This window comes from Tenebrio molitor, chromosome 5 (assembly GCF_963966145.1).
Source record: "Tenebrio molitor chromosome 5, icTenMoli1.1, whole genome shotgun sequence".
In the NCBI taxonomy this organism is placed as follows: Eukaryota; Metazoa; Arthropoda; class Insecta; order Coleoptera; family Tenebrionidae; genus Tenebrio; species Tenebrio molitor.
The window spans coordinates 9,838,976-9,862,663 of NC_091050.1; the positions used below are offsets into that span (position 1 = coordinate 9,838,976).

The following is a 23,688-nucleotide window of genomic DNA, read 5'->3' on the forward strand; positions in this document are numbered from 1 at the left end:
TTCATCTAATAAGGATGTCTCGGGCATAATGATTGATTTGATTTACGTGGTCGAGATGAAAATTTGCGAAATTAAGAACAATAGAAAAGGTCGTACGTAGTAATGCAGTTTGGAAGGGAAATTGAAAGGATTGAGAGCCACTAACCTTTGTTGATGTCTTGAGTGATGATCGCTTCGCTGCTACCCAATTCGGTGACTATTCGTGCTGCCCTTTTGCCCTTGCTGAAGGTGACGAAATCGTTGCTGCCCTCTGGGTGTCGAAACTGTTTCTTGAATTGTTGTTGTATTACACTTGTTATTACACTAGACGACCGTCGTGTGATATGGATTTAATCATCCGGCTCGAAGGACCAAAATTATGAACGATTAATCACTGTTGGGTGGTGATATTAGCCGTTCAAATGATATAGTCGTCTTTGTATAACTACTTAAAAACTTTATTGTATGACAAAATGTTGATGTACAAGTGTTAAGTACCAAGGATAGTGGTAGACTCTCGTTTTTACCGCTATATCTCGACTTAAATAAGGGTGGGTGATTTCACCCCTCTCACAAAGAAAGTAGGCAGGACTACCTGCTACAGTACCTCTTTCTAACAATAACATTCAAAATTACATTATTTTGTACACCCTACACGGACAAAAATTAAAAATTATGTCCTTGTTGCTCCCCTGGAGATCCATCACGAGGGGGCGGCTGGATATTTGTTAATTAAGAAGTGAAAGAAGTATAACTGTGATGCTGGGTACACAGGGTACTGTACGAGCAAATACGAAATTTATTAAATCCTTAATTAAAAGCTACTTTATCCCGAGATAATCCTTACATCTCGGGTGATATTGTGCCTGCTGCAGCAGCCTAGCTGGGAAAAGGAGACCGCAGATCTTAATCTTTTCACACGGCATTCTAACACACATGCACGTGGTATCAACAATGGTTCCGCCGCCGTTTAAAGGTGTTTTCGTAGCATTAAAAGGCACAATTAGTCCGAAACCTATTGTTATTTGGGTGGGTCGCCTCGAGCTCAGATACTTATTGCTCTACGTGGAAATTCAAAGCTTCGGTTTTCCATTGGGTGGAAGTCGGGTCGGGGGATTAATGAGCATAATTAGAACGAAGGGTTAATATTACGTGCGTATCAAAAAGACTCGATCGAAAGTTCGAATAATCTCGGGAAGGCTTTCGTTTTAATTAGGTAGTTAGGATAATTAATGGGCATAAAATTGAATGGCGATAATGTCACCTTAACGAAGGATTTTAATTAAAATATATCGCGCCCTTGACAAAATCGGAATTTTCGATAACGACAAGGGGATGCGTGAAAGGCAGGGGCGGCTCAAGAAAATGGGATAATAAACGTTAAATGAAGAGTTTCAGTGACAGAATTCTGACGTGGTAATGATGCAGATTTAGGTCATGATGTGAGACAAAAATTTTGACATAATGCAGTGACTTAATTGTTCATAATCCATAACAAATTAGACGTTCACTGACAGGACATTGGCGCCAGAGTTCACCGGCTTCGAACTTTGCTGGTGCAACGATTAGTGGTGCCAAGTGATTGGCGCCAGGTAAATTTTGGTGTCTCCAAATGCAGCTAAATTGGTGCCAGGTGAGTGGCATCATCATTTGCATGTGAAAATCCTTGAAGAATTATAGTCATGAAGTTTTTTTTAGAAATGGATAAAATGGACAGCAGTAATAAAATATCTCGGTGAAGATTTGTTGCCTCAAGAAATCAATAAAGATAGAATAAAATATTAGGCGAATCTGATCTAGTGCTCTCGAGAAATAATCTTGGTGGAATAATTTTGTTAAGTTCACACACTCCAGAACTCTAGATAGAAAGAACATTGATGACATTGTTTCCATGACAGATAAAAAGTAGATAATCGATGAATACTGAATATTAATATTACATCATCAGAACAACCAAGACTGACTCCTGAGGTTAAGTAGAGGTGTTGGATTCTCTCATGGGCTGTGACCTTGGAAATATCTGCGTGAAGGCGGAGCGATAAACCAGTGAAAAATGTGTAAATGAAAACTGAAAACGTCGACTACTTTACATGCAAATAGACGTAAGGGATGACGATGTTTTCCGGTCGGTTTGTAGCGCCTACTTGAGACCGATATTCGTCGTTTGCGCAGATATGACTCATAGCCCATGAGAAAATCCAACACCTCTAACAATCACTAATCAGGATCAATTTCTTGAAATCTGATTTTAACACGGCCGCACGAAGCACAGATTAAAATCGTCGAAAAGTCTAGTCACAAATAGGAATCTTCCCTTTTTGACAAACTTTGTTTAAAGAAAATCGATCTTTAGTAACAGATGTCTTAATTAGAATATCCACGACACACTAAAATAAAAATATCTAGATTCTTAAGATTTATAAATACTCAAGAGTGTTATTCTGAGGATTACAATCCAGTATCTTTATGTTTCGTGTTTGAAAATTTAGTTTTTCCACTAAAAAAAATACGCAGCTTCAAGGACACGTTTCTCTTCTAATTACGACCAGAATAGTAATTTGTGTATCAAGGGCAAAAAGTGCATCTTTTTTCGTCTGAGTCTGAGTTCTCTGGCCGAGGCGCAGCCGAGGCTTAAAAACAGGCGAGGACAAAAGGCACTTTTTGGCAGAGGTGCTCATTAAATTTTTTAGGCAACTACAAAGCAAAAAACATCATTGGAAAAATTACAAATTTATTTTGTATCTACCTTTTTCAAATAGATAAATTTATATACATATGTACTTATTAACATTTTTTTATAGTATTTGTTATCAGCAGACCAACAGATGGTGCCACGGTGAGCGTCCGAAAAAGAGTTACTTTTCGTCGGCTTGTGAGTACGTAAAATTGCCGTTTTCATTAAGGGTGCCTAAAAAACAATGAATTTTCTTAAAAATCCATTCCACCATTTAATCCAAAGCCAAAATGCCAAAGTATGAAATGGAAACGAAATTGTGCTTTCTGTAAAATCAGTAGGAAAACCCTTGTCAATAGTTTCATTTGATTTTCGAATACATTTTAGTTGTGTTTATTCTTATTAAACCTTAATTACAATTCCGAATATTGTTGTTTCAAATGCGGTAACCTTTCTAAAATATCACCACATATCCCAACACACAAACAAAACCAATTTAGGCAAACCCCTTTAGGTTTTGGATCATTTAGAGCTTTGCTTTGAGGATGTGGTAACTTCAAAGGCACTGGAGCTTAAGATCCAACAATTGGGAACATAAAGTTCAGTATTCCATGTAAATGCAGATGTAGATCCTCATGAACGTGGTTGCTCCACCGACCCTCTGTGTTGAACAACAAAATAATAAAATATTATCAGAATATAGCCTAAGGGTGTCCGTTTCGGCTCAGGGACGCGAGGGTCGCGGGTTCGATTCCGACTCAGGGCGCAAAAAAAAAAAAAGGCTATATTCTATCTCGTGATTCGGAAGTCACGTTAAGCCATTGGTCCCGGTCTATTGAGTTGGTCATCATGCCCCTCATAGATTTGTAAGCCAGTCCTAGACTGTGCAACAAATTTTTTTTTAAAATTCAAAAAGGTATATTATTATACTCATGTCACATCGTGAGGAAGTTCCTTAACATTGACACAGAACATAATACACAACAAAGTCAAAATGCGGAGGCAAGACGCCGGTAATTATGTTGATAAGCACTGCACTATTACTTGATAGTAATATCCGTAATAGTGTATGTACTCCGGCAAAATTGCCGTGCCGCCGGGTGGAGGTGGGATAGTTAAAAACAGACGCGTCGAAATTCTATCTTTTCAAAACAGCAAGATCGACGTGAATTGTGCGAGCTTAAAGTTTCAACTTTCTATTCGCAAACCCACGTAAATTCGTACGAATGCAGAAACCGTTCAAAATTTACGGTATTGTAAAAGCAGGAAAAAGTCTGTGACACTGCTCCGACCTGTAATTTCACGTGTTCGACCTCACGACTGGATAAAATCACGAGACGGAAGGTCGAGCTGTCTGTTTAATTATGGATATGAACTTTCAATACCCCGCAGCGATCAATTACAATTTCATCCTAAAAATTTCATTCAATGCGGATTGTATTAACCGCGTCCGCTCGAATTGTTCCCAATCTACTCACCGATGCAGAATATTTAATTTGGCAGGACCTCGTCCTGCAGAAGCAACATTTTGTATTTACTTGATCGAGCTTGACCAGCTTTAACGCCCGTTCCCTACATGCATCACCTCTTCTTGCTCTCTTTTGCGACTTTATCCCGAAAACGCGTCCGTTCCTGTCGCTTCCGGCCCTTTGGGTCCAGTACAAATTGTCAAACTGTGAAGAATCGCCGGACGAAACTCTCCAAATGATCCTGTGCCAGGATTCCAAGCACGCCCATCTCCGCTGGTTGAAAGGACTCGGTCGGTGTTTCATATCGTTTTATGACCAACACATATTTAATTATATGTTGCGCGAGATGTACACCGGTAATAGGTAGAGTTGTAGATCGAATCGGCTTTAATTATTGCAGCGAGAATGCGTGTAAGAGGATATCTGATCCTGATAAATAATAAATACCACATTAAGGGGACATCTCGGGTTACGGAACAAAAATAAGTCACGACATAAAAGAGTTCTTGGAGGAAACGCTCAAAGGCAAACCGCTTTTCTCCCGTTACCACCAGGCCCCATAATGACGGATATCCTTCTTACCCCGCGCTGACGGCGTCATTTGTCAAAAGCTCGGGGACGCGATTTCGAATATCCGTTATGTTTATTAAAAATTATGGATCGAACGTGTCAATTAGATTGATGCGTGTGTGAACTCCCTTTTCATTTCCCAGCAGTTACTCTGCGAGTGACAAGTTGCTGAAAGGGAGATGTGCGGTAATAGATGGCGAATTTCCGGAAATAGATGTGCAAGAAAATGCACATGCATTGTGCTTTATTGAGCCATCTGGAATTGATGGCAGTTTACTCTGACAGACGGAATAAAAGACAGCGGGAACAAGTTGCACAACTTCTTTCAGGATAACTCATTTAAAGGCGCACAAGTAATGTTACTCAGGAAGGTACAAACACATTAAAAGTCTGAGCAAGTTTGCAAATTTGATTAATGATCCGTTTGGGTCGAAAACTTGCCTTAAAAAGGTTATCCTTTGATAAAACAAAACTTGTACTAAGCGGTAAAGCATCAAACTCGGGCCACGAGATAATGAAATATCGCAAAGGGGGTGAAAAGCAAACTACGTAAATTATACGTTTTTCTCAATGAGAGTACGAGGAGCGGGAAGAGTTGTTGTTTGAAAGTCACAAACATTAAATCCAATTAAAAATTCGGAATTGTGCAAAGAGAATTAATTATAGTGTCTCTTAATTTGGTATTCCCAAAACTCTTTAATCTCGTCGAAAAAGGACAAATAGATTGACACTAATTAAAAGAGGTCCTAGTTGATCAGATAGAGCGCGCTGAAAGATGCCTATATTTGAAATTAGATTATCACCGAGCGGATCTTGATTGGAAACGATGCCCTATCAGCATTTTACCAGCGCCGATGATTAAAGGCGCATCTGATTGAAGTCTGCACCGGAGCCGAATTAGTTAACATATTTGTGCGGAATTCCGGGCTCAAAGCGTCTTCAAAGCTCCTCCTGTTGGCTCGTGAGAAAACAATAACGGATTCAGTTGGCTGAAACTAAAAGTCCGTCTCTATTAATTTTCGAATTCTTTTCTTTGGCCATTATTGAAGGGAATGTTTCCGTCGTATTATAAATCTCGCCGGCAACGCCGATAGATAGCATGTTGTAACCCGCCCACATAGTTAAGCTACAGTTTCCTACATAATAACTAATGTAACCGCCACAGAACGAGCTCCAATGTAAATTCAGCAGGACCTCGATCGGGTCCAAGTGTTGTTGCACAACGACGAAGACAACACTCTTTTTAATAGGATTATTAAAAGCTAATTATTGCCCCAACTGGGAATCTCCTAGTTGGCGCCACAAAAACAACTCATTAGACGGATTACGAGCCATTAATTCGACAAGATGACGAAAGTACCATTTATCCAGACAAACGGTTATCAAATATGGAACAAATCAGACAACCGTTGAAAATTAATAAAATTGGGATCTCGTCCTCGACCTGTGAGATGGGGTGCAAGTCTTAAGGACCCGGCCTGATTTAATTACTTTAATATCCCGGATTATCCCGTTACGGTCGGTAATTTTGTTGTAATTGACATTTACCTTAGCTAATACCGTTACATTGTAATGCAATATTTACACTATCGCATCCAATTAAACTGATATAGATTTCTTGGGGGCTCTACTACGCAAACCCGTGCCGCTTAGTTTGCATTGCGGCCGTCATTTATTTTGTTCCGCATTACGAGGAACTGTGACGTCACGTCGGTGGAATTTGATGGAACCGGAGCATGTTCTAATTTGTCCGTCAGATGCATCACCAAAGGGTACTGACGAGTGGTCATCATGAGAGATAAATTTTATTCCAACTGGTCCTGGTATGTTACGAGCTTTTTACTTAATCTCCCAACTCCCTAATGTTTGTTTCGTTTGGAGTTGACTGTGATGATTTAATTCGACAATCTTCCTATTAGTACCCGCGATATTACTTGATCTTGGTTCAATTGATGCGGTCAGGCGAAGAATGCAGATGGTGGAGGAATTTCCTAAAGAGCTGGGGCTTCGATGGGAAAAGTGTGACAAACAGATTTATAGTGCTAACAACACTTATGTCGGTACGACCAGCAGGAGTGGAATAAACGAAGCATAAATTTATTTGTATCGAGTTCCCCCGTGCTGGTCGCATTATCGGTGTTACATTGCGATTTCCTTCAAGATTAATTAAAGTTGGTGGTATTGTGTCACGACTCGGCGCTGTAATTATCGCCCATAAATCTACGCTAACACAGATATTAGCACTTTTACCCAAATCCAGTGACAATTAGAGCCTCGCCGAGCACATATTAGCGGTTGGTAATGTGTAATTACCATTAGTATCGAAACTAGACGAGCGATAATGATCGTAATTATCGCCCCCATTTGATAATTCCTCGCCGGTTGATCTTTCGGCGTGCGGTAAAAGTAAACAAACCCACGCCTGTGCGACCTTAGTAAGATGCAATTTCTACATTTCTTCTATAACGGGGTTGATGTATGCGCTTTTTGTCTGTCGAGGCACCGATCTTGACATGTGTCAGCTCCATACGGAAAAGATTCTAGTTTCCTAAAGAGGAGAAAATGTCCCACACATTCATTACGTTTTACTGCTAGGTCGTGTGCTCCAGATTGGCGACGTTTTGCTCGCTTTCGACGTGTTTAATTGCACTTCTTTTGTACATATAAAGCTCGAGTTTCCTACGAGACTTTTACACAGAACGGTGATAGATGGATGTTGCGGGAATCGATCGTTCGGTTTGATTTCTCTGGATGTAGGTGTGTTGGCAACAATTAATTAGCTGCCAGGTCGGAGCAGATCTTGTGCACACACCCTGGATGTCGGCTTGAGTATTTGCTGAATGTCCGCCGTGAGTGCAACCATTTGAATTTTAAATTCGACTTAATAAACGACACTTCAAATGAATTACCGCAATAAATCAGCTACTTAGTACGTAGAATGGGGAATTGGCAAAAAGCGGCGAACGCGTAATTGTCCTATTTGTTTATTCAATAATCCGGCCTACACGCAAACAGGATAATTGCGCACCGTCTAGCAGATGTTTCGGTAAGCCACAATGGCGCGGGATCACCGCAAGGGTGACCTCTGTGTTCAACTCTTTTGCATAAGGCGAAATATTATTACAAAGTAGAAAGCTGCCATTAACCGGACAATTGGTATTCAGACCGTCATATCTGCGAATTTTGTGAAAGTAAGTGTTTATTTTATATGAATCATGTCGAATGTGCTCGGCATATCAATCGAACTGATTACGAGGAAAAAGTTCGCGTTAGGTTATTAAGACGGGCGAAATGTTGCCGCCGAAACCGCATCTGATAAATTGTTTCCTTTCGACTGAAGAGTCGTCTCGTTTCAAAGGATCCTGATGCGTTTCATTGAAAATCTCGGGGCACTGAATGGAATTTATTAGCATAATTTTATTTTGGAGAATGATCGCCGCTCAGCTACCTATAATTTGACGGGTTGGATTCCAACAGGTCCGAAAATGATACGGTCTGGACCAGAAACGAACTTTCAAAGGATTCTCCGAATTCGACATTATACGGAGCTTTGAAGCTGTATTTTTGGGAACCAGAACAAAAGCGTCGTTGACATTTTGTAACGACTTGTTGAAAATACTAAAATAAAAATTGGGTTTCTCTTGTTTCATAATTTTTTTAAGAGCTGTTGGATTCTCTCATGGGCTGTGACCTTATAGATATCTGCGCGATTGAAAATCAAATAAATTCAACAATTGGACCACTTCGTCTCGACGTGAACGTGAAACGTAAAAATTTTGTCACAAGATTTTAATCGAAAACGGTATTTTGATGAAAAAAGTAATAAACCCTGTGTCTGTCTTTCGGGGTTAAAACCAAGTCTGAAAAGAGACTTTTCAAATGAAAAACGAAGTTCATTAATAACTTCATAATGGACAATATATTAATAATTCTTTACGTTGTGTTTAGCAGTTTATTGCTTCGCTCAGCTCAGTTCAGTAAATGATTTTTTTTAATTTATAATATAAATATATGCCATTCACGATGTTTTGGCATAAGGGGAGGCTATGGAAAAAGTGCATTTAAGTTGGCAGTAAAGCTGTCTGTTGAATTAGGTTATTTTTTTCTAAGTTTGAGGTTATAAACTGCGTCATTGTCTAGTGCATTGTTGTCAGTTTTACTAGTTTGCAATATAAAATACTCACACATTTTTAATCCAATTTAACAAAACAGGAAACTGACTTGAACAGACTACAGAATAGTAGGGACCGGGACCGAAAGTTAAAGTGGCTCCTGCACCACTTAGATAACCCACCTATACAGTGTCTTAACCAACCAGTTAGTAATTTGTCAATGAATTTTTTATTTTAACCAAAACGTTCCTAGAACTAGATTGTATAAAATCTTGTACCTACTTATTAAGCCTTACTTTATTCGAATCTTTCTGCAAAATATTTACACACCCATCGTCCATGACAAAAAAAAGAACAAAACTATTCAACTTCCATAATTTCATTAGAAAATTCTGAATCATCATTACCTGCATCAAATTCCGAGTCAGATTCTCCTAATGAAATTATTAAAGGAAGAACGTTTTCAAATGAAAGATTTCTCATTAATTTTGCCCAATCTTCCGAAATAAGTTCTTCACAATATCTACAAAAATGTTGGCAAATTTCAGGAGTACATTTTAAAATAGACTCAAGCCATAAATTCACAACTCTATCGCGAAGTTATAATAGGGCTTACAAAACCCCTGTGCCATTTCAATTGGGTCGTTGTTTCTTCCTTCACTATCCGTGCTACATATTTATCTTGTACTCACCTACGATTGAATTTATACATAAAAAGAACTTGACTTCACTGTAACTTACTGAAAATATGTTCTGCAGTCTAATACAAACACCATCAATACGTTTTAATGTCGCTTAATTATGATTACGGTAAATTCGGCAACATGTTACGTTCATTTTGATAGGTCCGCATGTCAGGCACTTTAGTGACAGCAGAGATGACAGAAATCAAACATGTATCCAACGTTAAAAAATGAAATCATAGCCTCCCCTTATGCCAAAACATCGTGAATGGCATATACCACAGACAATTAAACTATAGTAAGACGTCGCATTGCCACCCAATTTTTGGAAACACGATTCCAGCGCGGCGCGAGCAGTTGGCCGAACTAATTTTATAAAGCATGCTTGATGGAGTTGTTTAAATTAATGATTTTGTCCTCATTTAATATTAATTTCAAATGTAAAATGTCTTTAAAATGCACAACGTTTTATTAATTATAAGAAAAATTAACAATAAATGAATTAAATTAAAAACTAGAACCCAAATTAAAATTAAATATTCTGAAAATCCACATTTTTTTCGTAAGTAACATGTCTTTGACGATTTTTTTTTAAATTCTCTTCTTACGTCCTGCAGTTTTTTTTTTTATAAATGATCAAATTGATTGATGCATCCAACAATTTTGTTTTAATTTCCAGAAAATGGCTTTTACATATAAACCATGAAAATTAATTTTTCGTTCTAAGGCAATACCTAATTTCTTTCCAATACTTCTTTTATTCAAAAATACACTTACGAGTAGATCGTAAATTTTGGCAACACAACACACAACTCTTCTGTTATACATATATACATAGTGGGTCGATAAAAACGGTACCAATTTTGTACGCTCATATTTTCCTGAGTTATTATCTGTTTTTAATGAGTAATATACATACCAGTGAAAAGCTCAATATTTAGGTATATAAAAGGTTGTTGTTGTCCAGAACTCAAAAATTGTGCGTCACAACATGAAGACATGCAAAAATTCTCTCAATTATAAGTTTTACAGATATGGTTCAATATGCTCCCCATTTTTATTAGCTACCATTTGCAATCGTCTTCACTAGTGATTGATGGAGCCACATCAACATCGCACCGAGCGGCACAAACAATCATATACCTTGAGCTGAAGGCTCCTGAACAATTAACGGAATGCTGGAATCAGCTACCTCAGAGACATATATGTAGCTTCTGCAATTGGGGACGGACAAAGACGATTACAAATGATAGCTAATAAAAATGGAGGGCATATTGATTGAACCATATCTGGAAACTCATAATTGAGATAGGTAATCTTCAAAACCAGAATTTTTGCATGTCTTCATGTTATGACGCACAACTTTTGAGTTAGGACTATCTCTGCACAGCAAGAGGCCTTCATCTTTTCTATAAATATTGGGTTTTTCACTGGTATATTAATCATTTAAAAGACTTAATAACTCAGGAAGATATGAACGAACAAAATTTGTACCGTTTTTTTCGGCCCACTGTGTATTTTAGTTTCAATTTTAACTTGTCATGGTCCTTAAAAGAATAGGTACCGGGGGCACACACTATTGTTTGGTTTCTTTTTGTCTTGAATTGAAACTGAAAGTATAACTTTATTAAGAAGTTTCATCACTTAAGTTTTTACCTTTATAAATTACGTAGCAGATTCACAAATTGCCCAAAAAGTAGAAAATGTAATTTTTTTCCTTTCTTTATTGTTTTCTTAATGACAATTTCTCAATACTACTGAAAACGTTGGCTATTGTAATTACTTTCATTTAATAAATGGCACTAATTCCTACCTTTTTATTCACAGAAAGTCTTATATCTTTAATAAGTACATTTTTATTTTTTTCAGAAAAGTGTCACATTTGACAAATATTTTTTGACTGTTTTAAATACAACGGTAATAATCGAAATTTTACGAATAAATACGACGGAGTGTTTTGGCCAAATGCGTGCGGAGCAGCACCGTCGAAGCTATTCCAACATTATTATATGGGATTGAAGTGTCTTACTATAGTTTAATTGTCTGTGGCATATACTATCCGGTTCACAGTAATGGCTCATATTTCAATTATTTAGACTAAAATATAAGGAGAGTAATGTTTTATTAAATAAAACATTAACGTTTTGTGTAAAAATTCCTAGAGAGGTAAAAATCGGAGAAGAACTAGAAAAACGGTGTTTCTTTTTTTGCGCTTTCTACACTAACTTAAGATTCCTCAAGGAAATCTATCTAAAGTCCATTTTTTTAAAATCAATTGTCAGTGTCAAACTTCCCTCAAAGAACAGGCTGTATCACCCTAAAACCTTTCGGAACACCTCTATCGTAAAATCTCCCTAGATCAGGTTTGAGGTTATGTCAGTAATTTTCAAAGTTTCAGGTGTAACCAAATTTTATACCAAAAGACAAAAAATAAAGACCATAATGACACTGAAAAGTGCAACTGAATATATACAGGAAAATGGGAACTAATTTAATGGGTAATATAAGCAGTTTACCTATTCATCTTTAGAATCTAACCCCCAATCGTCTTCCGAATATGATTCTGCGGAAAGTCGAATTATTATTGAAAGAATGTCTTCAATTGGTAGATTTCCCATCAATTATTTCCAGTCCTCTCTAATCAGTTTCTCGCAGTGAAGAACACCATTGGCCCATATACGAGTATAAAAATTATAAAAGAAAATACCTCGAATATGTGTGAATCTTTCCTGCAATTTAGTATGTTCAGTTTTTCTCTCTGCATTTGTTCACGTAATCTCATCATAGCTAATTTTTATCGTTGTGTTAGATCCTTTAACTTTTTATTTTTATTTAAATGTAAATGCGGCTTCACTAGCGCAAGCGCTTTCACAATTCACATCAATGACTGACATACAGTTGACATTTTACGTTGCCAACCTAATTACTATCAAATAACCAGTGGCTCATACCAACCTGACAACACTTGGACAATTGATTATAAAAAACAGACTTTATTTAAATGAAATCCTGGGCTGGAAATGCGTTGGAAACCCTCAATTGTTGCACTTTTTTAAAGCGTAGATTAATTGGAGTATGTTGACAGCTAACCTAAAATTTAGAGCCAAAAAAATCTCTCTTTTTTTCTTTCTTTGCAATGGTTTACATTAAAAATATAATAGCTTAACGATTCCTGTTTTCGAAGCAAATATCCAAGGACGCACTTTGCTGAAAACAAACATGTTCAATTGTGTCCCGATTCTCATGTCATTCGTGTCAAACGGCGGGAAATTCAAACTTTACACTGTTCTAAACGTTTTAATTTTTCCAACTCCTACTCAGCCCAGGATTTAATTTAAACGCGCGACTAAATAAAAATGAAACTAATCGAAAGCTCATTCTTGCGGGAAAAATCAATTCCGGTAAAAGCTCGAAAACACTTTTTAGACGCAGCATTTCATAAAAAGCATCTTTCGTTTGGCCACAAATATGACTCAAACAAGTTTACAATTGAATGTATAACAGTTCGAATCGACGAGCACACAATTGTGCCTTTGTGGAATCGGGCAAAGAAAATCAGATAAGTGAATAACTTCGTTATGTGATTTTGATCAAAGAATCTTCCACAGAGTAGTAAAAATAAATCATGTTGTATACAGAATTTTTACAGTTAACTGAGTTCTTCTCGCTGGACCACCCCGTCTCGAGAAAAACACGAAATAATCCCATTTTATTTAACGAACCGATTTCCGTTAAGATTGTTGACTTGCTCCTCCAAGTTTATTAAAAATTCATGTTGATCCGATCCCCAACACAAACATTCGATTTCGTACACGCATCTTATCAGGAGAGTATAATTCTAAAACGGTTAATGAAGTACCGGCTTGTAAATTATCGCTGTTATCTGTCTACATGTGGATAATAAATAAATGCATAATTAACACGTAATTAAAAGGCGATATCTCGAAAGAATCCACATTCCACGTGAACGGCTGCGGTTCAGTAACAATCTCCAGATAAGACGCAATTTCCCCTTCTAGATGGAGTTTTCAAGTGAACTTTAGATCCTTGTTAAATTCGAAGCGAAAAAATCCAATCAAATGACCCGTGATTATCGGAACAATGTATTATTAAACTCATTAAGCGGCATTCAGAATCACTTGTAAACAAAATTGAAGTAATAAAGTGGAATGATAACAGGAAAATCGTGGGAACAGCTAAGTGGACCTAATGCAACAATTTCACTGATCATGGAAATTACATCGGTCATTTTCAGTACCGCGACCTACGATAATCTTAGAGCTAAACAGGTGGTTGGAATTTTTACCCCCACTGTCTCATCAGTGGTGACCAATAAATTTGTTTTCATTTAAATATTAAAATTACCTGTCGAGAGTGCAAACAAGAAAATGTTGCTAAACGATGACACTGATCGACAAAACTGGAAGACCAACAGAACTGATGAAGATGAATTTTGCAGAATTTTAATAAAAACAATAAAAAAAAAACTTTTAATAAAAACAATTTAAAAAAAAGTAAAATATTTTTGAAGTGAAACTTTTTATGGGAGGGTCTTGAAATTCTGATCGGCAACCTTTTTGTGTGACGAAAAGTGGTGGGGGTAAACACTGTTGGGTCGAGTGGGAGCAGTGTTTCTGTCTTTGTCACACTCACGGCATTTATCGATAATGTCCTCTCTTTGATTTGGAGGCTTAAAAATGAACAATGAGTTACGCATTTCGATATTGTTTAGTGTTATCGTTGTTTATAATTTATTTTCTTCATTAAAATATACAATTTTGTTGTGAATATGCTATTTAAAAGTGATTGATGAATAATTACAATGTTTCCCTGTAATACAAAATTTCACTTCTATCGTGCGTCTTTACGACACATTCTGTTTTTTTTATGATTATTATTATTATTGGCGAGAGATGCCACCAGAAACCAGTATGTATTTATAATTCTTGGAAAAAGAGAGAGCGAAAAAGTGTCAAATATAGAGGTCGTGGATTTTCTCATGGGCTATGAGTCATATCTCCGCAAACGACGAATATCGGTCTCAAGTAGGCGCTACAAACCGACCGGAAAACATCGTCATTCGTTAAAGTAGTCAACGTTTTCATTTACAGATTTTTCAGCTTCAGTTTATCGCTCCGCCTTCGCACAGATATTTCCAAGGTCACAGCCCATGAGAGAATCCAACACCTCTACATACCTGAGATTGTCAGATTTAAGTGCAAGAAGAAATATGAGAAGAAAATCTTTCTCATTGAACCATTCAGTCTGGTCTTCGCTGCTGAACGGTAAAAAGAAGAATGTGGACCTCTGATTTGCAAATACATATGAGGAAATTATGTATTCTAGAATAATTTGGTGTGTCGTAATGCTGATTAGACAAAAATTAAAAAAACAATGAAAAACTCATATTTTTTGCTAAAAAACAAACCAAATCCTCCACGCGACCTTGAAATGCAATCTGTCCCAATTTGTTGTTGAGAATTTCATCGGGAAATTTTAAAGAAAAGGAAAAGAAGTTTTCCCAGTTTAATAAATTTAAAATGTCTGTATGTTATTCTTGCACTGTAAACATTTATTTCTTTTAGTTTCATTTATGTCATTTTTATTAAAACATCCCATTCCTAAACTCCCTCATTTATGAAAATCTGCCCAACCAAAGTGTGTCATAAATTTTTGCAACGACACTGGTTATGCGCCGAGCTATGTCTTGCAAAATTGAAGACCTCCCAATAAAATTTATTTCCGGAAAGAAATGATAATGAAGTGCTCTTCCAAGTGTGGTGCGGTCATAAATGGCAAAAAGAAAAACCAAATTTCGCTCGTAAAACAAAAATTACATTATTATATTCATGATTCAGCGCTGAAAGTTCCCCGCGCTTTCTCTTACTTCCTTTATGTGGGGCGCAATCACAGTTTAAAAAATGTACTGCATTCGCTAAAAATCTTTGACCCTCGAACATGCCAAGAACACCTCAATTAAATCATTCAACTTTCCCACACAATTTGCTCTCAGACACTATATTTATAGTTTTAATTTGAATCGAGCTCGACGATTCTGAGCCCTCGGATGAAAGGGTTTCGCAATAATTCAAAAGTGCTCTAATGGTTCACGGTTCGTAATTCATTTCTCTGTGTAAATGTCGATTGCAAACGAGCAATTTATAACCATGGATTCGGAGCAGTGGGTCGTCCGTTCGGAAGGAAATAATAAACTACAAATACATCGTGAGGGGATTCAATCTCGATCTTGACCCCCAACACACTTGCATCGAGGATTACTCATCGAAAAATATTGGCTCCGATGACGTGAAACTGATATATTATTTTTTAATCCGCTAAATTGCCATTAGAGTAATAGATTTTTTATCCTTGTTTTGAAGTAGTGATGATAAATGAATACGGCCGAAACGGTGATGCATCGCTACCCTAGGTGTGGCGACACAATAGTAACAATGAAAAAAAATGAATCATCCACCCCGCGAACGTGTTATTACCGAAGTTTTCATCAATTTACTCCGAATTACCTCCTGTCGTTGAACTATTCAATAATTGGATTCTCTTCGGCGGTACCACATAATTTACAACCCATTTAAGAAGTGTCTAATTAGGTACAAGATTTCTATTAGTTACAGGCTCGCGGCCACGGCCTGAATCCCCCTTTCGAGTAAATTATAATGAGGATCCGAGTTTATGCCTCGGGTTTTTTCCTCGTAATACAAGCGGTAAAAATCACTCGGTATTTTTACTATACATTGTTTCGTGTTCAGTAGACCTTGGCGTTCTAAGAAATCGAATCTTGCAAATTCTCCAGGAGACACAGAGTTACTGCATTGTCCTCCTCGGATGCATAATCATGTGCAGATGCAGGCCCAGGAATCTTCCCCAACGATTATTATTTAGGCGTTAGAGCCGAAGCAACTTTTAATAAAGTCGCAAACTTTTTCCTCCGCCTGAAATTAATCATCTGAAAAATTTAAACGGATTATTTTTAGGAGCACATCTGGTTTCAATCCAGAATCCGACTCGATTACCGCGAACTTCATCTCGTTTGAATCAACACCATTACGCCTCTTAATAATACCATCAACCATTTTGACACCGGACGTTGGTGAGGAGCATCATGGCCATTTCCCTTGTCACTCATGCCGCCGCTCTGCCCGCCGATCATCACCTTCGCTGGTTCGAATCAAGATTTTTGCAGGAAAGGTCGCTTCAGGGGCAAAGAAATCTGTCTCTCGAAAATTAAAACATTCCGGAGCGCGCGCCGGAAGAGACATTAATAATGCAACGGAATTCATAATTAAATCGGATTGTTTAATTTTGTATGGGGCGCATTTTTGCGAATGAGAATGGTCCGGGAGCGAAGTGCTACCTTTCAACTCTTCGCGCATTCTTCTCTGCCTCGCGTTTTCCCTTTAATTGGTTCGTTAGCGTGAAAAATTCACAAAACACGGCTCCCCCAGAACGTGAAAATCTCAAGGATTGCTTTACTGCTTACTGACTTAAGAAATTAAAAAAGCCTAAGACGCTTTTAAGAGATTAAAAATTGATCGGAACGCTTGAGTTCCTTGACGAACTTGGTAAAACAATAATTTACGAGGGGATTATTCAAATGCCAGCGATAAATTCAGCTCATCTCCATTAATTGCCCAGTTATTATGACTTTCCTCGGCCATTTTTCCATTGTGACAGCCAGGGAAAATTACCCATTCCCGTTTCGGACCTGGTCCAATTACCAGCACGCACGATTGCCACCCATGAGCAGGTAGGTAGGTGTGTTGTCCCGAAAAACCCATCTACCCATTAGCGCCACGGTCCTTTTCTTCGGTACCGTTACCGGAGACCATCCACACCTATACTAATGCACTACAATGCCAACAGAATGGCGCTATCAGACAAATACCAGCTGAAGCCGAGCCTCCTGTTTCAATGAGCCGACTTCCTGGAACGGAAGACATTCTGCACGTTGCGTTCTTCTAAAGGTCGTTACTGCTCGTGGGGATTTTGTTGCAAGATCTTTATTGTGTGGTGACGAGTGCGAAGGCCAATTCGGTCGAATTTCGTTTAAATTCGTTTAGAGCACTAATCTAGTGTTTAATTGGTTACATTAATATTCATGTTGACGTGCATCTCACTTGTGGGACATTACGCAATAAAGCATTCATTCAGTTGCTTTAGCTAATGGCTTGTGGGAAACGTTTGTTATTGTGGAATTGGTGGAAAAGTCAAATTGTTTGCTCAAACAGATGACAGCGCTGTTACGTAAGGCACTGTTGTTGATTGCACAAGATAATGGAAATATCATCAAGATAAATATTTAACCGGTTACAACGCTACTTCCAACCGTTCATTCTTTTCTTAATTTTTGCGCTACCACCAACAGAGAAAATTAGAAATTACCTAGAGAAAGACACTTTTGAAGAGTAACAAATGGAGAAGATTTTTCAAACAAAAAACATACTTTGATTTTCCTAAGTATAATTTTGACTTGATGACCCTCAACAGTGTCGAATTATGATGAAATCATTTACTAATCCGATGATAATGTTGCTAACGAGACACTGGTCAACTTGTTTTTTGTTGTATTTTGCTGTTATTAGGAGTTAGCGAATTAGGATCAAGTGATCAAATAACATTCTTCACTGGTTAAAAGCAGAAAATAAATCTGGTAAACTTTCCGTAGATCTCTTGTGCTTGTATCCCGGATGTCAATATAAGAAAAAAGTGATTGACACAACAGGTGTGAAATCTTGTTATTTAAATATGGAGCATGATAAGTTTCAATACTTGGGTTTATCATAAGATTGTTCTTTATTTGTCTGTTTATTTTATGTATGTTTTCAAATAAGGGAAAGTGTGGTTGAAAAATGCTCAACACCAGGTGATCAAGCCAAGAAAAATATATACATAGTAGAAAGAAATTAATTTGTGAAAAAATCTTCACATCTCATCTTGGTTGTTAGAAATAAATAAAATTTCATAGCCTCTAAACCACTTTTACTTTCTTTATGGTTCAATTTTTTTTAAATCATAAAATTGCCCGGATATTCATTTTACAGTTTCTTTCAATTGAAGTAGACAAAGCAAAGTAACAACTCGAATTATATCCTTTTAACCTCTTGGTGAACTATGTATTTCCTCAGAATCAATACCAGAATCCATTTTTCAAAAATTCTTAAAAGCGAGGCACTACCAGGGAGAATAAAATAAATAGTTTATGAATCGTAACCTTATGTATTGGATTCTCTCATGGGCTGTGACCTTGGAAATATCTGCGCGAAGGCGGAGCGATAAACCAGTGAAAAATCTGTAAATGAAAACTGAATACTTCGACTACTTTACATGCAAATAGACGAGAGAGAGCCGACACTAACGTAACCAGTGACGACGACGATTCGTCGTTTGCTCAGATGTTACTCATAGCCCATGAGAAAATCCAACACCTTTGTTTATAACGACAAGTGTGCTTACTCTGATGCTTTAATGTGTAATTTCTAATTTTTCTTTAGAAAGGGTGATAACAGAAAAAATACTACACTACACCTTTGTAGTGAAGTCATAGAAATAACAATTGTTGTGAGCTTCAAATAGTCGAATTTGTCGAATAATTCTAATTCTTAACTACAATTGCGATTCAGTGGTAGTTTTCAGAGGATGCTTTCCTATTGGACGCGCATTGAGAAGTAAGGTGCAGCTCAACGCACGCAGCCGAAATTTCCATCCATTCTAAAAGTAATAGGATTTAAATTTCCCGCACAAAACTCAAATTTGGCGAGGCAGTGTAAATCAGGCTTTCATGACGTTGCTAGAAACTATCACGTGAACACCTCATGACTACTCCACTGGTTCTCCGCGCCAACTATAGGTTGGGAAATATTGATAAAACCTTCTCATTTTGATCCTTTATTCATTTTACGATTACAATGAAGGTTTTACTAATTGTTCTTAATTTTTCTTCATAGGTAGTATTATTTTTCTTTGATTATTTATTTATTTTATGTTTTTCATTTGGCCCTGTTATTAACATTCAATAGAATAAAATTCCTTACTAGATCTTCAGGACAAAAAAGTGGATTTTATTGTGAATTTCGGATTGATTCTTCATTCTTTCAATTTGGTGCTCAAGATAAAAAATAATTGATGCAAAGGTGTGAAACATCCTTATTATGTTGTCTGACCACGAAGTGATTGAAGACACGATTTTGAAAGTCACGGTAGTTACTTTCTTTGTCGGTACCGAATTTATGATCAAATCGTTGTTCTTTGTTTATCTGTTTATTTTTATCTCCTCTTGCCCGAGGGTTAGCGTGTTATTAAAGCGTCACGCAGAAAACATCGATTTCGTGGCGAATTTCGAACAGCCCTTATCTCGTTGTCAAAATATAAAAAAATGATTGATGCAAGAGGTGCGGAAGCTTTACATTGTGTAATTCTTTCCTACTTGAGCGTAGAAAGTCCAACACTTGGTGTTGGGTTTATATCTGATTATCCTTTTTTGGTCGTGTATTTATTTTATGTCTTCTTTCAACCGCCCCATATTGTCTACGACATTCTTGGCTACGCCACTGTCCATTCAATTCATAACATTAAAAAAATCCGTACACGCGGCGATCACTCCGACCCTCGCTTTAGTACCTTTTACCCATATATGGGACGTACCCATTCATGAGAACACACATTGTTAGTCTCTGTTAGTTCGATAATAGTGGCCAGGTGACTTTGTTTACTATATCTTGATTTTGAAATTAGATACGACACACTCCTAACAACCGTAAATTGAAGATGCAGAGGACGTTTAGGGTACAATTTTGTGGCTTTACACATTTTTTTTGGGTTTCGTCCCCGTGTTACCATTGTTCTATTGTACCATTTACTTTTTATGTTACCTTTCTCTTCCTATCACAGTATTTCATTCATCGCGGTGTTATATTTCATTCATAACAAAATGTGTGGGATTGGACACATCTATCTCGTACGTCTCGTTATTTCGGATACACCCTTTGGGGTTAGCACGTGTTCCACAAAGTTTCCAAGGGTAATTTATACATCTGGTTTCGCCACTTCCGGCATGGCCGCCGGAAAAAATATGCAGTAAAATTCAGAAAGAAGCCGCCTTATACAAAAAATCCCAAGAGTAAATAGACGCTGAGTACTGTTGCAGCAAACTATTAGTGCTCGAACACGCTAAAGTGGAAAGCTCGTAACAGTCGCTAATTATACCTTGTTTAATCTTCTCAAGCGTCAGCTCTTCGGATTTTTACCAAAATTGAAGGCACGGCATCCAGGCCGGCCTCGCGTGAGTGGGGTCATTACCTAATTGGCTTCTTCCAGGGCATTGTGTTTGTGATCGACGCACAAGCCCCAAGTTCTGTCATCGGATTTTTCAAAGTGTGGCGGAAATAATTTTGTGTGGAGCATGCTGCAGAGCGGAACACGAGTTTAATACAATAAAATGAAATATGACCACGCTGAACGTTATGGAACTGTTAAATTAATGGAGCCAACAAAGAGCCAACTTAGCAGCGAGTTGGACGACACGAACTCCCGCGGTAAAGCTCAGTTGTTGCCGCAAGAAATTTCTCGAACAACAGAGTCAGATGGCTCTCGGCGCGGTGTAAAATCTATTCACAAGACAAGCTGAAGAAGTAACAAGCGTCCGTCTGCGGTAATGGACCAGTTCCCTGGAGTTTCCCTTATTATCGCGGTCCATTTAAGTAAGGCACGTGGAAAAGCTCCGAACAGAAATCTTAATTAAGCCAAGAATCCATCTCGGTCCATAAGTCGATGCAAATGCAACACAATCGTGTTATGTTATCGCCCACACTGGCCTTGGCCGTCAAAGCAATTAAAATGTAGAATGACTCCCGCTATCAGTCTCCAACACAGATGACGCAAGTTTTATTATCAGGTGGTCACGGGTGACGTCACAGCGGGGAAAGCTCGATGGGGGATTACGAGCACTTTTCGAAAAAAGCTGTTGGTTATTTGGTGTTTTCTGAGATTTATGGCTTCCTTAAACAATTCTGGCCTCGTCTTTAAGGGATTATGTCCTAACGTGGGCCACAGTAATATCTCTTTTATGACAGCGATCGACTAAATATGTGGTGGAAAAAATTGTGCTTTTAGGGAATATTGCCAGTTTGTTAACAGAAGCCCATAAAAGAGAACACGTGCACTGCTACCGCAAAAATTGTCACAAAGTGGACATGATCCAAGCTTGTAATTTAGAAGGGAAGGTCTGGAGCAAATAAATAAGTACCTATCTGTCATGTGGGATTTTCAGGAGACAACTTTATGTAGTTTCAGATTTGATTCCTTGTTTCCGAAGCTTTACAAGATTGAAAAGTTTACACGTTAGTTCTTCAACTGCACAGACAAAAATCAAATTTTCTGTGGAAAGTTGCGTTCTTGTGGGTCAAAATTCCGAATCTCAAATGAAGTAGTTTGGAGATTTAATTTTGACGTAATATGAAACCACAGAAGAATATTTATTAAATAAATTACGGAATTATAAAAGGGTCTGGGACGAGTTTTCTTGCTTCTGAAACTTATTCATTACATATTCAGTTGACATAATCGGCTTTCCCCCGTCTAATCTTCAACAAAGCAAACCTGAGTGATTGAAATTGGTTGGATACTGATTTCAAAAAGCGATTTAAATGTTACGAGATAAATTCGGGTGATTGATGACAAAGGCTTAGAACTGTGGGATTTTTCTACAGATGTGTAATAAAATGACGCGCTGAATACACACAAAATTTTCATTTGGATTGTTACCTAATTGCAATAAGCGGACCGCACAATTTAATTGTTTACACTTCCTTTAAATCAACATTCTCTTTGGAGTTTATCTAACTATCTAAATTAGAGAGACAGCTCCGCCGTCGATGTGAATGCAAGCACACAATAAAAAATGTTTTTTGTTTGCCCAACGTTCTAATAAAAAAAAATTTGTAGCGAAGACAAAGACAGTGGTTCGTGGAAAAGTAAAGAGTGGAAGGGAAAACAGGAAGGGTTAAAACATTTCATTTTATAATTTGAAAAATAGGGAAAGGACTAGGAATGGAATTAAAAAAGGACAACATTTCAAAATTAGTCTGAGAATCGCCTTGTTTAAATAATTTGACATTTGGAACTGTAACAAAAATCTAATCAAAATTATAAATTACGCCAGCTCTGTAAAGAAATCAATCGTGTTATAGTGCAAGACCCTTGCCCTCTTAATCTATAAATTTAGATTAGCTTTCTGAGGATGTTAAAATCATCACATTAGAAAGTATATTAATGGGTGAGAGAAACAAAAAAATGTCGTATATAGTAAGTCTCGTATACAGTAGGCTATTTGTTACTTATTTACATAATTTAGGGTGGTGGTGGACAGTTATCGGTTTTGTCGGTTTCGTTGTTAATTTACTAAACAGAGCAACAGATGGCGCCACGGTCAGCGTCCAAAAAAGAGTTACTTTTCGTCCGCTTGTGAGCACGTCAAATTACCGTTTTCATTAAAAGGGTGCCTAAAAAATATTTTCACATAAAGTCGTTATGGTTGTTTTTAAGCACTAGTATTGTGGAGCATAAAAGCGTAATAAAATCGATATTACAGTTTATAATATATATATGTAGTTTGCAGTAGTTATAATTTTAATTAGCTACATAATGGTACTTCCTATTAAAATTTATTGAAAAAAAAAGATTATTTATTTACGTTTGCATTTACGACATGCGTGAGTATCAATACCGTAAACATAATGCATGTAAAAGCTATAAACATAATGCATGTACATGCAAAGTGCGTCAGCGATTTCTTCGTTTTTGAGCTTAGATTAATAAGAATTAATAATAGAAAGCAGCATGAAAGTCCGTCCTGGATAATGGTAAGTCTAGTTTTCGATTTACTGTAAAAGCTCTCCTGAAATTGCATCCGGGAAGGGGTGTAATGTTTCTTCCACTCGGTTCCCGCAGCCTGTGGCCCGCCCCTTACTAAAAAATTAACCAAGTTCCGTTGTATCCCTTTTGAATTATAAACAACAGGAAAGCTTGATGGGTCCCTTGTACTTTCCCGAAACGTGCTATTTAGTATCCAGCAATGATACTCCCTCACGACGACCCCGCACAGGATACAAATACTTCTTCCCGAAGTTCCGCGACGAGTTCGAAATTCCCAAAATTTCGCGATTCATCCCGACCTGTCATCGCATTCC

At 37.5% G+C, this 23,688-nt stretch overlaps 1 protein-coding gene and 2 long non-coding RNA genes across 9 annotated transcripts in view; all 3 read right to left on the reverse strand.

The window, feature by feature from the left end:
- by (blistery) overlaps positions 1-23,688 on the reverse strand; it is a 137,579-nt gene that overhangs the window by 102,452 nt on the left and 11,439 nt on the right. The gene's annotated exons all lie outside the window — the stretch shown is intronic.
- On the reverse strand, positions 9,077-9,822 carry LOC138131533 (uncharacterized). Its single transcript, XR_011159839.1, has 2 exons — positions 9,546-9,822; positions 9,077-9,496 (listed from the first exon to the last, which is right to left on the reverse strand). It is a non-coding gene; the product is annotated as an uncharacterized lncRNA (long non-coding RNA).
- Positions 10,133-11,250, reverse strand: LOC138131534 (uncharacterized). The gene is made up of 2 exons (XR_011159840.1): positions 11,144-11,250; positions 10,133-11,097 (listed from the first exon to the last, which is right to left on the reverse strand). It is a non-coding gene; the product is annotated as an uncharacterized lncRNA (long non-coding RNA).